The sequence below is a fragment of the Buteo buteo genome, chromosome 1, assembly GCF_964188355.1.
Source record: "Buteo buteo chromosome 1, bButBut1.hap1.1, whole genome shotgun sequence".
In the NCBI taxonomy this organism is placed as follows: Eukaryota; Metazoa; Chordata; class Aves; order Accipitriformes; family Accipitridae; genus Buteo; species Buteo buteo.
Genome location: NC_134171.1, coordinates 36,676,148 through 36,691,044, shown reverse-complemented (window position 1 = coordinate 36,691,044; position 14,897 = coordinate 36,676,148). Strand labels below are relative to the sequence as shown.

The window sequence follows — 14,897 nt, the reverse complement described above, 5'->3', positions numbered from 1 at the left end:
AAAAAATCTGAAAAAGCAATTCTTCTTTCCCCATCACAAAGTACCCAGTTAAAAGAGTTGCCACTATACGGAAGTATTATTAAGGTAAGGTGGGATAAGATACTTGGAGATGCATTTGTGAAGTAGGTCACAGCCTTCCCCAGAGGGAAAAAAAGAGATGAAAAAACATCTGTTCCCCAGGGGACATGTGCAGAATATTGCATGGTATGTATTTCTCTCTTCTCTGCAAATACAGAACTGACAATATATTTTTTAAAAAGTTATCTTCTTGTGCTTTGCTGATAAACTTTTAAAGTATTCCCTTTGTTTGCTAACGCTGCTTCAGTTCAGAAAAGCATCAATCACCCTGTGTGACCAAACAGATATGCTGAAATGAGACCATATGCTAATTTTAGGATTCAGAGAACTGGATTCTGTATTTGTCCCTGTGCCAAGACTGTTCCAGGATACAAGGAAACATGATCTTATTTTAAGGAACAGTACTTGGAGCAAAATTCTGTCCCTTGGTCACAGCTCAGACTCTGCCTTCAAATAGGGTTTTGCATATAAGACCACCTTTTTCAACTATTCCACTCTGGATGCCACTTTCAAAGGCAAGTACATGTTTAACCGTACGTACTCAGAGCAAAACCCTGCTTGGAAGTCAAACTCATCAGAGGGATAAAGACTTTTCCTGAGTAAGAAAACCCGTTAGCCTCACCTGCTCAGAAATACTTCAGAAATGTGAGACTGACACTGAAACATAGACAACTGAACTCCACTTTACTCAGCTGCTCCAATTTTGGACACCTGAAATCCCCCTGCCCACAGCCCGTGGGGAGACAGACCTCTGCCCAGTGCATTTCCCATCTGCCACCAGGACAAGGAGAATCTCACCACTGATGCTCCAGAAGCAAAATTAACATGCCTTCTTTCTGATAACCCCAAATTATGCAAACATCCGTATCCTTTTTGGAACCAACAGCCAAACATATAATTAAAGTAGGATTAGTAAACGAGGAAAAGTGGGCATTGCCGTTCTCAGAGGTGCAAGGTTTAAGGGTTCAAAATAAAATCCTCACAGTCTTGGCGCTGAAAAGAAGATATGAAGCAAGAAAACACATAAAACCCTGTAAGAGACTTTCTAGATTCATGGATAGTTAGACAGCAAAACCTGTCCTCTCTGGTCTTTTAATTGCATGTAATGGTGTCTCTTTTGTTCCCTAAGAATACTCTGTCAGTGATGCCCCGATGAACAGGGAGGGATGGGGGAAACATCACTAAGCACCTCTTGCCTTGGGCTCCCTTAAAGCACACCCCATGGCCAGCTGCTCCACAGACCCTGTGCTGGCTAACACTTGATCCACCCTGTAGCAATGGCAGCATCTTTCCTGCCCTTTCCTAACACTGTGGTGGCAGCAGCAAAGACCCATGAGCATGCTATATCCTTCCTGTCCATCACCAAGAAAAATAATTCACCACTGGCAGGAAAGGTGGTATCTTATTTGCTCAGGTGCCTATAGGAAGGAGGGAACTCCATCACGACAGGCTGGTAAGCCAAGAATTGGAGACCAGGTGGGTCCTGGGCAGACTGGTGTCAGGCACAGCCTGGCCATTAGGAACAACCTGTACAGGCAACCAACAAGCAATACTTCACCTACTTCCCTAGGTTCCCAAACCAAACATGGCAGGGCTACAACAGGACCATGGATGGTAAAGGGAAAGCTCTGTGGGGTGGGGAAGCACCTGGGAACCCAGGCTGCTGCGCGACGGATTCAAGCCAGCAACAGCTACCCAATTTCCCAAGCCCTTGCTTTGTAGGGGCCAGGCTGTGCCCACCTCAGGCTGTAGGGAGGTGCAAGGTAGATGGAGGAGGAGGGAGGCATTCAGCATGCTCCCCTCTTGTGCTGCTGCACCCAAGAAAGATACACAAAGGTAGAAGGAAGAAAAGCCCTTGCATCCTCAAGGGACAGAGGGCGAAAAACACCAACCAACCCAACACTCCCTGCAAAAAAACGTAAAACCCAAACAAAACAAAGGCAGCAAATACCGCAAATGTGTATTGAAATCAGCATTACAGACTGCATGATAAACATGCCCAGGAAAACGTACAATGGGAACTCATACTGTATATAGAGTGTGTTTCATCAGCCCTATAGCATTTCTGTTCCACCCAAAGGGTGTTAACATGCCCTGGCTGGGATTCAGACATTACACATCAAAACAGACTCTTTCCTTTGGTTTCCATGCAAAGCTTATTCTCCCTCAGCAGCAAAGACATGAGTTGTTATTTTGTAGTGATCTTAGGAATCATTAAAGGGAGCCCTCGGATTTGCAGACTAGAAGTGCACTGAGGAAAAGCCATCTTCTTTTAATACAACAGAACCGGAAGGCTGGGTTTTTGCTTCTGGACTTAGCTGTAATAAACAACGCTTCAACCTCTAAATACCTACAATAAAATTTCCCTTGCACTGGCTCCTATGTTGAACATTATCATGACACTTGAACAATACGATGTCTGTGGCTGAGCCCGTTCACTTCTCTGGCATCGCAGTGACTAACATCAGCTGGGAACTTGGCCCAGACCTCTAACAAATAGATTGTTAAAGATCATCTCTGCAGCATCCTTGCCAGGATGATCCTCTGCACACACATCAACGTCTCCAAGTCTGGTGACAATACAAAATTATTGCTTTACTTTAAAGCTGAAGGGAATACTTTGTTTCCTGGGGGTTTCCTTCGTTTCCCAGGACTTGCCTGGAGTGAAGATGGAGATGCCAGATTCTGGTGATATCAGGATGACAATGGGTCTATGCAAGGGATAGTCAACAGCATGTGATTACAGAGAACCATCCCTCTGCCACCTCCTCCAGGAGTCTCAAAAGCAGCCATAACTTTTACCTGATTTATTTCCTTCTTAAGCTTTGTGTTATATCTGATGATTGAACAAGATTTGTCTTCAGTATCTGGGATGTCTAACTATTTTTCCCCCAAAAGCTGCCTAGAAGAGACATGGTGACTTTTCAGTAGTAGAGCTGTACTTCATTCAAACAAGTCTGGGAAGGGCTTGTTTACAACAAGAAAATTGCTGGCGTGGTTGTCAGGAAATAATTAATTCCTTGCATTGGGGAGCAGTTATCCCCCAATAAATCAATTTTATTCTGGAATTAAGCGCTCACACATGAATCCACTCCCGAATACCCACACGTAATAGCTGCTGCCACTTAGCTGTGTCAGTCAGTATCCACGGAAGCCAAACCCTGTGTGTTCTTGAAAGCTGCCAGGAAAACTCAGCATTTGACACCTGATTCATAAAGAATTTTCCAGCCTGGTGAAAACTAGAAGGCTATTAAGGCTCAAACAATTATCAAGAATCAGTTCTTTTATCATACTGATGCAACTCAACAGCATTTTTTAAAGTCTCTCCATGGCTGTGTTAGACCACTGCACTCTCACGTGCTCTGTGACTAGGTTTACAGGAGACACCCCTTAAACTTTTAACAAGCACAACATGTTTCCTACATGTGACCCTCTGAAAGCAGTGGAAAATCACACATGCAAGTATCTGCAAGATCAAGATCTTAAATTGTAAAAATACTTTTTAAAGCCTTGGCAGACCTCATCTCCATGTCCTGTCTAGCATTCTTCTGCCTAAGTACAGGGTCAGTGCTTTATAGGGTGCTATATATAAGAAAAGCAGCCATCGTAAAACACAAGTCCTTAATCTCAATGTTCCCACACTGGTGGCTTGTGAGGCTCAGGCAGTATTGCAGAGAAGACAATGGCATTTTAGATGCACTCAGAGAAGCAGAAAAATTATTCCAGATAACTAACACTGAGCAATGTGTTCAAGGAAGAGTCTTCACATTCACTGGCCATGACCTGCACCTGATGTAATCCACCTTGCTCGGATTGGGCTTGTTTCTCACAGCTACCTTTGTTTGTATAACATACTGTTCTGCAACACACAGCAAAAACTATTTGCACACTACACTAAAGTGTGATTTAATATTTGCTTAAAGCTTTCATTTTATTGTCTGGGCAAGGGCAGTTTCTACCACTGAAGTTAATAGCTAACCCACACCTACACTTTTGTTACCTGAACTTCTAATTGCTAGTGCAGCACCCTGAACCAACAGCAAAAGACATAAACTCCCTCTGCTTAACCTCACAGCGAGCACCAAAACCAGCCCTTAAGAAAGCAGGTTCTCCTTTACTTCCAAGAGAAGGTATTAAAGAAAAGTATACGCTGGTTTGGATTTGTAAAAAACACTCTCCTGCTTACTTAGATGCTTTCTTTACAGACAGACCACAGCAGGCACAGACTTGGGGGCTGGGATCCTCTGAATCATCCACACTGCGAGCTGGAAACATGTCTGTCACATGCACTTATTTACGGTTACAAAAATAGCACCATGAAAGAAGCAGATGTGTTGAGCACAAAAACTAAATTGAATTAGTTATTACAGAGATATTGCTTGACACTGGAGAATTTAAGAGAGAAATGTCTTTCTTCCGTACATACACTCGAAAGGCTTACAGTTAAAGAGTGCTAAGTATTAAATGCTTAATACTGATGCTTGTTGATACGGTATGATGTAATTCTCCTTCTTATAAAAATGCTACTTTTTCCACTGCCACAGGACATAAGGAACTTAACTCATTTTCATGTTGAGATATGAATAGTTAATAGGATCGGTTACAAATGTGCTCTTAATTTCAAGTTTTTGTGTTGACCACAGACCAACAGCAATGAGACAGCCTCAATTTCTGATCTGCAGCAGCTATTTCTATCTTGGAAGTTTCCTAAAATACTACTGAGCTAGAGTGAGAGCACTGAACTCATCTTCATTTCTCATCTAAGCTGGATAAATATTATTAAACTAAACAAAGCTAGTCTTCATCAGCACCTCTCATCAGTCTCAAATCTCCAGAACAGTTTTGGCATCCAAAGAATTCAGTTTTTGTATGTTCAAATGCAACGTATGCAAATGTGTGAGAATTAAGACCTCTGAAATTAAAGTCTTTCATTTCACCCTCGTATAGCTTCAGCAGAGCAGCGATTGTCTCTTCAACACCCAACCAATATAGCCCAGAAGCACACGTCTCTACATATAAGGATATTCATTTGAGATTCCACAGCCACTCATTTGGCCATCTTTTGCCTAATTCGCCAGCTAGTTCTCAAAGTCAAAAAGGACCTTCTAGCTGTTGACTGATCTGTGGAAATGGAGTGAAACCATTCACAGTCACTTCATGTCATCAGTAAAGCTGATATCAGGTAACATCTTTTGGTTAGTGCTGATCTGATCCGTATCTAAGTGGACAATCCCAAAGGTGGGAAGCAAAAAAAAGCCCACCACCTATTTTATACCAGATCCTATTAACAACTCAGATCTCAATACAAGTAAAATTCAAGTGCACCCACCAGCTGAATGACTCCCTTTCATCATACTGGATGTCATCACCTCCATTGTACTTTCTGTATGTATTTGCCACAGCATTTCAAAATGTTACTTCCGTGACTGAAGAAGATGCCGCTTCCTGTACCACAGGGCCGTTGCCCAGAAAACTGGGTGGGAAAAGTGGTACCTGGATAAACCAGGGCGAGCAACTCCTACTCCCTATTGTGTAGTCTGCTAACGGAGTGCTGTCATACGTAAGTCACACTTACCGACAGATGAAATAAGTAATAAAATGGAAATAATTTTTCAAGTTCAGCTCTCACGCTTCTTTGCTCTGTGTTTATTCTTTCATTTTTGCCAACTGGGAAATGAAAACCAATGGAGTCGGTTTCACTTTTGTTTATATTTGGTTTCAATTTTATCCTCAAGTTTTGCTTTCATCTTTTTCATGTAACACTGTTGGGATTTCAGATCCTGCAGGAAAGCTTTCAGTAATTTAAAAACAGTCTCCTACCCCGCCTTTTTTCCCACTGTGTAATTATTTTTATTTTAGATAAACTTTTTAAGATGCTGTCACAATTTTGGAATGTGTTTGGGGGTGGGGGGTGTTTGATTTTGATTGTACAAATTTATATGCCACATCCAATTAAATTCAGTAGTTCAGTATTTTCCACGGGATTCATCTCTCAATTGCATATAAAGTACATGTACACAATTCAACAAAACACCTGAAACAAGCAGCTAGTCCACCAAATGCACAAAAGCCCACATCATGCACCAAATGCATGTTATATATATGCATGAAATGCACACAAAGACCTAAACTTACTGCTACCTTAATGTCTTAAAGAATTAAGGCATTATCTTGCTTAGATAAAGCTGTAAGAGGTTTGCCTGTAATGCTGTCAAGCAATGTCCAATATCAGTAGGAATATTACAGTACAGACTTCGTGTTCTGTGCACTCATCGAGCCCTTCAAGTTACATACATCCCTCCATACACATCAAAAAGCAGAACTTAACCACATTTCAGACTTTTTAAAACAAAACCCGTAAACAATCCTTCCTCCTTTTGCGCTGTATCAACGTTAAGCATGTAAGTCTTTAAAAAGTACTTAAAATAATTTTACGTCAAAAGGGAAATGGTTAGACAACATCCACTGTCACATGCGGTTCAAACAAAAGGACAAATTTCAATACTTTTGCTTTTGCTGCACCTTAACTCCGCCTAACACCAGATATGCTGGGAGCTACAAACCAAGCCTGTAAAGGTTAACTGAGAAACTATCAAACTATAACCTGCTCTACTCTTTTAAGGGCCAAGAATATGGACATTATTACTTTCAAGCTCATCTTGAAAGCTAGCAACCTACATAGCAACAATTCAATGTTAAAATAATTTAAAGTTAGAATTTAGTTCTGCACCTTGGGTGAAACAACATGCCATGTGCAGGCGGATTTGCTCCTGGATGCCTCTGTCCAAGCTGCAACAAGATAAAACAACTGCCTCGTACTAAAGATTGCTGTACATTTGTTGCAATCTGCCCCCAGGCAAACAAAGGGGTCAGAAGATTTCCAACATACACAAAGTTAGGCTTGCCAGTATATTACACATTAAGAAACGAAACATTACTTTACTGCTTACCACTTCTTTCTTTTCTTCCTAGCTCATTCAAAAAAACCAGTAATTTTTCATCCGCTTCCAAGCAATTGAAAACATACCCAGCACTTACTGGAAGAGCAAGTTTTAAAACTGTTTTACAGTCTATCAGTAAGAAACATGTGCTGTACAACAGATCATTTATGCTATATACAAAACATCTAATTTTATATTTTTATATATATGTAGATATGTATGTGCGCATATATATATATATCTAAATGCAGACATTAAACTCTAAACTGTTAACATGCATTCCTTTCTACTAACTGTTAATAACTGTTAATTGTTGATTCCAGTTTTTCTTACTGGTTATTTTAATCCTTTTTAATCTTAATACAAGAGTTCACACATAGTCAATACAAGGAAGAACCTTCATACAGTTCCAGCAAAACTTCTGAAAAAAACAAGGGGAAATTATTTAATTACACTGAACGATTCTTTCCATAATGTTATTCATACATGAGGAATATGCAACTTGATAAATCTGTTCCTCTCATTCACTGTACCCAGAATCATTTTGGCTTGCTTATTTGTTGTTTTGCTTTTGCACTTGTGATCTCAAAGGACAAACCAGAAAATGTTTTACACTAATCACAGTTTATAGCACCATAAGCTATTATAAAACTTCTGTAAACACTACCTTATGGCTTATGCCCTCAATATCACAATCATTGTAGGCCTCTGAAGAATCAAGTTTCAAAAGGGCAATCTTTAGAAACGAGTCATGGAGATAAGAAAGAGTAACACGTGATTAGTTATACTTCTTTACAAACGGACCATGACTTTCAATATAAGATCCACAAAATGTAAGCTGAGGTTCTAATCCTGCAAACATCAGAGGAATTTTGCTGGGGTACCACTCCTACGCAACGTTAAATGCATACAGGATGCAGTTAACCTGACTGTAACTTGTGTCAGGTTAACAAGTCCAGGGGTAACAAGCACAGATTAAACAGGATCATCACAGAAACATTTTTTTGCTGGAAGTTTCCTAAGATCTTATGCCACAAGATTCACATAACAAAGGGCAATACACGGTCTTGCTTCTCTACGTTATCTGCAAATGGACTGTAGCTTATGCTTCTCAGTAGAGGTTTCTATTTGCAGTTTTCAGCAATAATTCTTGATCAGCATCTGCAGTAATTCTTTGTGGGCAGTCAGTGCCCAAAATTTGATATTGAACTGTTCTGACTGCTAAGTTGCACAGCAAGTTTCTCTCCCACAGACCGCTTAATCACTCGTGAACCCATGTTAACTCCTGACATATACACAGTGCCCACGAGCACCACAACTTATGTATTGCAGGACAAACACCTCCTGTTTTGAAGCTGCTTCCCAGTTGTTTTATTTGGGCCATGTTTATCTTATCTGTACTACTACCTATTCACTTTCTTCATGACACTAATGATTTTAAAGAACATCCCCACATCCTCTTCAGTCACTTCTTTTTCAAGCTACTTACTCGTTCACAGAAGCTCTTTCATACCCTTGATCATCTCTGATGCCCTTCTCTGTAGCTGATCAACTTTCACTACCTCCTCTTTGAGATGGGGGAATAAAAATTGTTAACACTATTCAGGAAAGGGGAGCAACATGGATTTATAGTGGCATGATGGTGTTTTCTATTTCTTTTTTCACTCCTTCCTAATAATTCCTAAGCTTCCCCCTCCTTTCTTAGCCACTTCTGGGCACAGAGCTTGTTTTTTCATAGGATTATCTGTGTTGTATGATCTTTTCCTGAGTAAAAAGTCAGTTCAGACTGCATCCTTGTGTACAGAAAGTTAAGGTTGCATTCCCTTCCATGTGCATTACGCTTACATTGGCCTGTACCAAATTTCACTTGCAAACTTACATCTGGACTTTCAAAATGAGTTCCTTCTGCAGTCTTTGCAGTTCAGTCTTCGGGATCTTTATGCTGCAAATGAGTTAATACAACCAGCAAACTTGTCATATCACCACTTATCCCTTCCTCCACCCATTGAATGGCATAGTCCCCAGGCAGACTCTGGGAGGGGGACAACCAGCAATGTCCTTTCATTGAGCAAACTGACCATGACCATACGACCTGGAGCAATCCAATGCCACTTTGAAACTGGCCCTGCTTTAAGGACTGTATCAACCAGACCTCAACAACAGCTCAGCAATGCCTATAGAGAACTCCAGAAGACTCGCAATGCACAACTCCTCAACAGAAGTCAGGACTAGTCTTTGTCACCGTATCACATTTATACCTGTGTTCACTAATCCCATTCACTAATACCTGGCAAACAAACAAGGAAACAAAAATGACCACGCTGGAGTTCTCAGTCTCCCCAGAAACCCTGAAAAACTGACGGCTCATTTGTCACCTTCTTTCTATTCCTGGAGCACCAAGGCAGGCCTACTGAACAAGTTACACACTACAGGCAATGTATCAGAAATTTTGTATTTTAAGTTCCTTCAAAACTCTTCAACAGATATCACCTCCGGCCACCTACTTCATCATTCTCAATGGTTTGATCCGATACCCTCTCTTAGAGACACTTCAATTTGGGAGAAATCCTCCAACATGCTAACTCCTTAAAAAAAGAGAAAGTCTCCTGCAAGGGAATCTCCTTAAACTCTTCTTCAGTGAAGCAAGGCTCAAAGAATTTGTTTCACTCTTTTGCTATGACTTTATCTTCCTTGGGCACTCCTTCTATGCATGGATCACTTATCAGCAGGCTTCCTGCTTTTGATGCATTTCAAAGAGGATTTACTAACTGCTTTCATGCCTTTAGCAACTTGTTCCATGACTCTTTTTGCCCTACCTTATTGTGTTTAACACAGATTTTATATTCTTTTCCACTTTTCCCATTTGGAGACAAAGCTTTAACTTTTGAAACATGTCTTTTTACTTCTACTGAGCTCCTTTACTTTACTTGTCAGCCTGCTCAGCTTTTTTGGTATTTCTGACAGATGCCATGCAATTGCTCTAAGCCTTTACTATAGTGTCTTTGAAGAATTGCATGCCACTTGCAAGTATTTTACACTTTTGGCTGCCTCTCACCATTTCATTAATTTTTTTCCTTGCTTTATGAAGATTTACTCTGGAAAATTAAACACTGCTGCAACAACCCTTTACTGCTCCTGAAGGACCACTGAGTCTAAGTACATTATGATCACTGTCACGCCACAGATGGCTGGCATTTTCTTAATTCTTAATTCTTGCTGGCCAGGACCTTGTCCAGAGTTGCTACCCACAGAGTACCCTTACAAGCTAAACCTGGGAAGCAGGGGGTTTTGGCATCTATAAAGTTAGTACCTGGGCAAATTTCAAGTTGAAGCATGACATAATCTACGTGGGAGCAACTGAAGCCTCCCATTACCATCGTATTTCCTATTTTTGTAGCTTCTCTACTCTCCCTTAATATCTGACAGTCATTGTCAACATCTTGGTTGGGCAGACAAGTCACATAGCCCTAATCTCTACTGTTCCTATATAGGCCTAGAACAACAATTCATGAGATCCTGTGCTACCTCCCAAAACAGTTATTTCCTCTTTAACAAAAAGTATCCCACTTCATCCTACCACCATATGCAAGTCACTCTGTCCTCTCTATGCCATCTGTAGTTTGTCTCTACAGCATCTGAGTTTCCACAAAGTTTCTGATACTCCAGGTATTATACAATAGAGATGTTTTAATACCAGTTTGACTACCATGGGGATGATGCTCCTCTGCAAGAGAGAATGTGTCATGGCAAACTTTACGTTGTTCACCTGTCAGCTTTTCCCCACTGTTTGGTTTTTAAGCTTATATTAATATATACATAGTATATATAAATAATTATATATTTTAATTTAAGGCATAGATAGCCTGGCTGCAAATCTATTCACATAAAACCCATTCTTCTAATGTAGGATCTTTCTATTACAAAAATATTTCCATTCCCTCTTGAATCTTAGCTCCTTTTTTTCTGCATCAGTTTCTCAACTGTGCAGGAAGACTCTGCCTTTCTCTAACTGCACCTGGTCCCACATATCAAAGACCACAATGCAATGGAGATTGGGGTCTTTAACCCCCGCTTCCTAACAGCCTGTATGTTACTTCTCATACCTCTTAGCTACGCGGTTCCATCTAACATGGCCTGTGATGAACAGCTCTTCTCAAGAGACTGACCTGACATCTTCTGAAACCTGTCACTTTTCCAGTCAGCAAGTAACCAGGTGGCACTGCAAAGATACATGTAAAAGATAATGGCTGCCCACTCTAACTACCTCTGCCAACCAGCTGGGACCTCCAGCGTCGGAGGGTTAACACCGGGGTCAGCAGACTGACACCTCTCTCTGCCTGTACCTAGCTGAAGAACTGCAGTGTGGTACATGGCCACAATAAAGTGATACTGTGTCAAAGGAGTCAGCGCTCTCAGACCTTCCACCACCATTTACCAGTGAAAAGGAACTGCTGCACACAAGGGGCACATGAAGTAATTCCCCTGTGGGACGTTACCAACAGGGGCCAGAGAAGGACACTGATGTCTCTGAAGGGGCTGGTGGCATGGAAAGATTGCGATTCAGACGGAAACCATCTGCCTCACAGATCAATTCTGCTACTTGTATAATTATGTCACTGTTTCCATATTAGGGTGAATTGAAATGTTGCTGCTCCACTCAACTCTCTTTTTATGGTACTAATGCAGGCATTCTGCAAAGGTTATTATATGCAAATCCATTAAGATTTAAATACTATAAACTTAAACATGCTGTATTTCATCTCCAGAAACTGAGGTTGTAGTTTACAACTGCTCCTACATTCAAGAGCCTGCTGCCTGCAAGATCTTAGCACAGTAAGCTGGCCTATAAATTACACCCATACAGTCACCGGGAGCAAAGTTCTGCACTCCAAAATTCCTTTATCTGAGCTCTGTGTCTAAATAAGAGCCTCAAACCACTCTGCTGTTTAGGTGCTCACACTAATCAAAATGGGAATTAAAGACCCAAACACCTCCGGGAACCTGGGCTGAGGGATCCAGTTCTTCAAACACTTGCAACTTTGACCCCAGACGTTGCGAGACGCTTGGAATTTGACCCTCTGCGCTACACACAAACAAAACCCCTGTTCATAAACTTCCTCTGGAGAAAGACGTCCAGGGTTTGGCTCTCCGCTTGCCGGCATGGAGCAGGACAGTGCTCTGCAAACCGCCACGCAATGAGCCACGCCGCGGCAGTGCTGCCTGCACCCACGAGAAAAGAGGCTATTCCAGCAAAAACCAGAACGGTTCAAGGCTGTTCCAAGTGTTCAAACGACGCACTCGCTAACGCTGGGTTCACTGAGACCATACAGTGGGGGGGGGTGGGGCGGGGAACCAGAAATGCTTGCTTTCTAGAGGTGTGTTTACTTTAAGATCCAGATCCAGAGGCGGAAAGGCCTGCTGCACAGCAGCGAGGAAACACCACCGCCCATCAGCGGCCAGCCCCGTGCAGCACTTCACAGGACTTCCTCCTTCCGCTGCTCCCACAGAACCCACCCGCGGCGGCCTAACTGCCCCTCAGGCCCCGCTCCATCTTGTCGCCACAGCCCCCTCCTGCCTCCGCACCGCCGGTGCCGTTCCCCTCACCACAGGCAGGACCACCGCCACCGCCACCACCCCCGGGACGCCTCAGCCGCCATCCGGGGGCTTAACCCGCTGAAGACGGGGAAAGGCGGAGGCCGCGGCGGGCGAGGCGCGAAGGCACCGCCCCGCCGCTTGTGTAACGGACCGTCCGCGGGGCGGGGGAGGGGCGGGCGCGGAGGGGGGCGGGGCCTCTCCGAGGCCCCGCCCCCCTCCGCGCCCGCCCCTCCCCCGCCCCGCGCGGCCCCAGGCACCCGCGGGGGCAGCGCCCCCCCACACGCAGCGCGACCCCCGCCCGCCGCCCCTCCGGCCACCCGCGCTGCGCCACCGCCGCTCCCCACTCCCCCCCCCCCCCATTTCCTCACCGGGGCTACCGGCAGTCTCCAGGCCCGCAACAAGTGCGCCCCCCCCCCCCCCCCCCCGCCCCGGCCCGGTCCGCGCCGCGCCCTGGCCCTCCAGATCCAACGCCCCCGCCTTTGTCTGCGCGCCGGAGCTCCCCACCCGGGAGGCGGCGGGTACCCCCCCCACTCGCCGCAACCCGCCGCCCTCTCCCCACTCACACGCACTCCCCCCCCCCCCCCCCCGCCGCCCCTTCCCAAATGCGACGGCGGAATCGGGCTCGGCCCCGGCCGCTGCAGCCCGACCTTTTGTTTTTAAACCGATGCGCATCTCCCCGGGAGCCCCGCCGCCCCGCAACGCGAAAACAGCGGCAATGCGAATGAAAAAAAAATAAATAAAAATAAAATAAAAAATTAAAAAAATCAAAAATAAAAAAAATAAAAAAATAGGAAAAAAAAGAAAAATTACCTTGCCGGCCCGTTTTCGCGGCCCTTATATAATTCCTCAAGGTTACCGCCGTTGCCAGGGGACGCGAAATGGAAATGAAAACGGGCGCTGAATAATCGCGGGAGCAAAACTAAAAGTTAACTGCCTCCGCCCGGGCGGAGAAAGGTCCAGATCGAAAGCAAAACAAGGAGAGGAAGCGGCGAGGCCGCTGGCGCTTGGAAATCCCCCCGCCTCTCCGCCGGGCCGGGCCGGCCGCGCAGGCGGCGGGGGCAGGGCTGCGGCGGCGGGCGCGGAAGCGCGCTGCGCCCGTCATCGCCGCGGCACGGCGCGGCGCGGCACGGCACGGCACGGCACGGCGCTTCGCCCCCCCCTCCCGTGTCCCCCCCGCCCCGGACCCCGGCAGCCGGTTATCCCGGCTAGCCCCTTCCCACCCCCCGAACCCCCGCGCCCCCTTCGCCGCGGGGAGCCGGTCGATCGTTTCGGTGGCGGGTGACTGCGGTGCTAAAGGTTCTCTCGGGTGCTGGTGTAGGACCGCCGGCTCCTACAGCACCTTGAAATATTTTTAATCCAAGGTCTGACTTGCGTGCGGAAACCTTACATTTTATTCATAGCTTGACTTGTGACTGAAACAACTCCCACGCCCAGCCCTAAAGAAGGCGGGGGAGGGGAGGGGGTCAGCCCCACGCCGAGCCGGACCGGGGGCTGGGGCCGCCAGCCCCGCGGCGGCTCAGACCTGCAGGGAGCCTCCCGGGATGCGCAAGCCCACGGCTGGGAGCAGCCTTTCCCGGAGACCTTGGGGGAATCCCCGCAGCTCAGCTCCACCGGCACCGACAGCATCGCTCACTCCCTGCGCCTCTTCCCCTCTGCTGAGGTGGGAGCCGTGGTCTCGGTCCGGTACGCACGCACGCGGGGAACCGTCGTTGCCTTTAAAGAAGGACTATGGCTATGGCGCGGCCCTACAACCAGGGCAATTTCAGACCAGGTCCTCTGAACCCAGCGAGTCTCGGGCAGCTGGGTTACGTCAAGAGGGAGCGCTTGGTTTTCAACAGATTCTGCAGAGTGACGTTGGTCGTGGAGTCTATGTAGAGACCAAGGGTATTCTGCAGAATTTAGATAATCCCAGTGCAAACTGCAGCGTATGAAATGGACTGAGGAGAGTGGCTGCAATACATCATTCCCAGCCTTACCCATAGATGATGAAGGAAAGGCCCCAAGCACTGGGGGAGATATGAAATGTCGTCATTACAAAAGGTTGTATCCAAGGAAAGAGAAAGAGAGGTGTACACATCTCTCACATGCATGCATATACGTATGTCCATACATATGTTCAGGTAAGCAAGCGGTATAGCTACATGTGCAGATACATGATGCACAGCCATCAGCGGTGGGAGGAACACTGGGACCCGAGGGGTTGTGCAGGGGGTGGTACAGGGGAATGGTTAAGGAGCGTTCCGCTCTCCAGCGGGATGCCAACCAGAGGGAGGTGTTTCCCAG

At 45.3% G+C, this 14,897-nt stretch overlaps 1 protein-coding gene across 5 annotated transcripts in view; it reads right to left on the bottom strand.

Moving 5' to 3' along the window:
• The window catches only part of IRF2 (interferon regulatory factor 2), a 42,522-nt gene extending 28,852 nt beyond the window's left edge, over positions 1–13,670 (bottom strand). For 3 of the 5 annotated variants that reach the window (XM_075027930.1, XM_075027920.1, XM_075027940.1), the window contains exon 1: positions 13,425–13,670. The gene's annotated coding sequence lies outside the window, so the exon portion shown is untranslated. Of the gene's footprint in view, positions 1–12,623; positions 12,643–13,424 lie in introns of those variants that run through there. The other 2 variants (XM_075027903.1, XM_075027912.1) reach the window with 2 other exon arrangements.
• Positions 13,671–14,897: the final 1,227 nt, after the last annotated feature.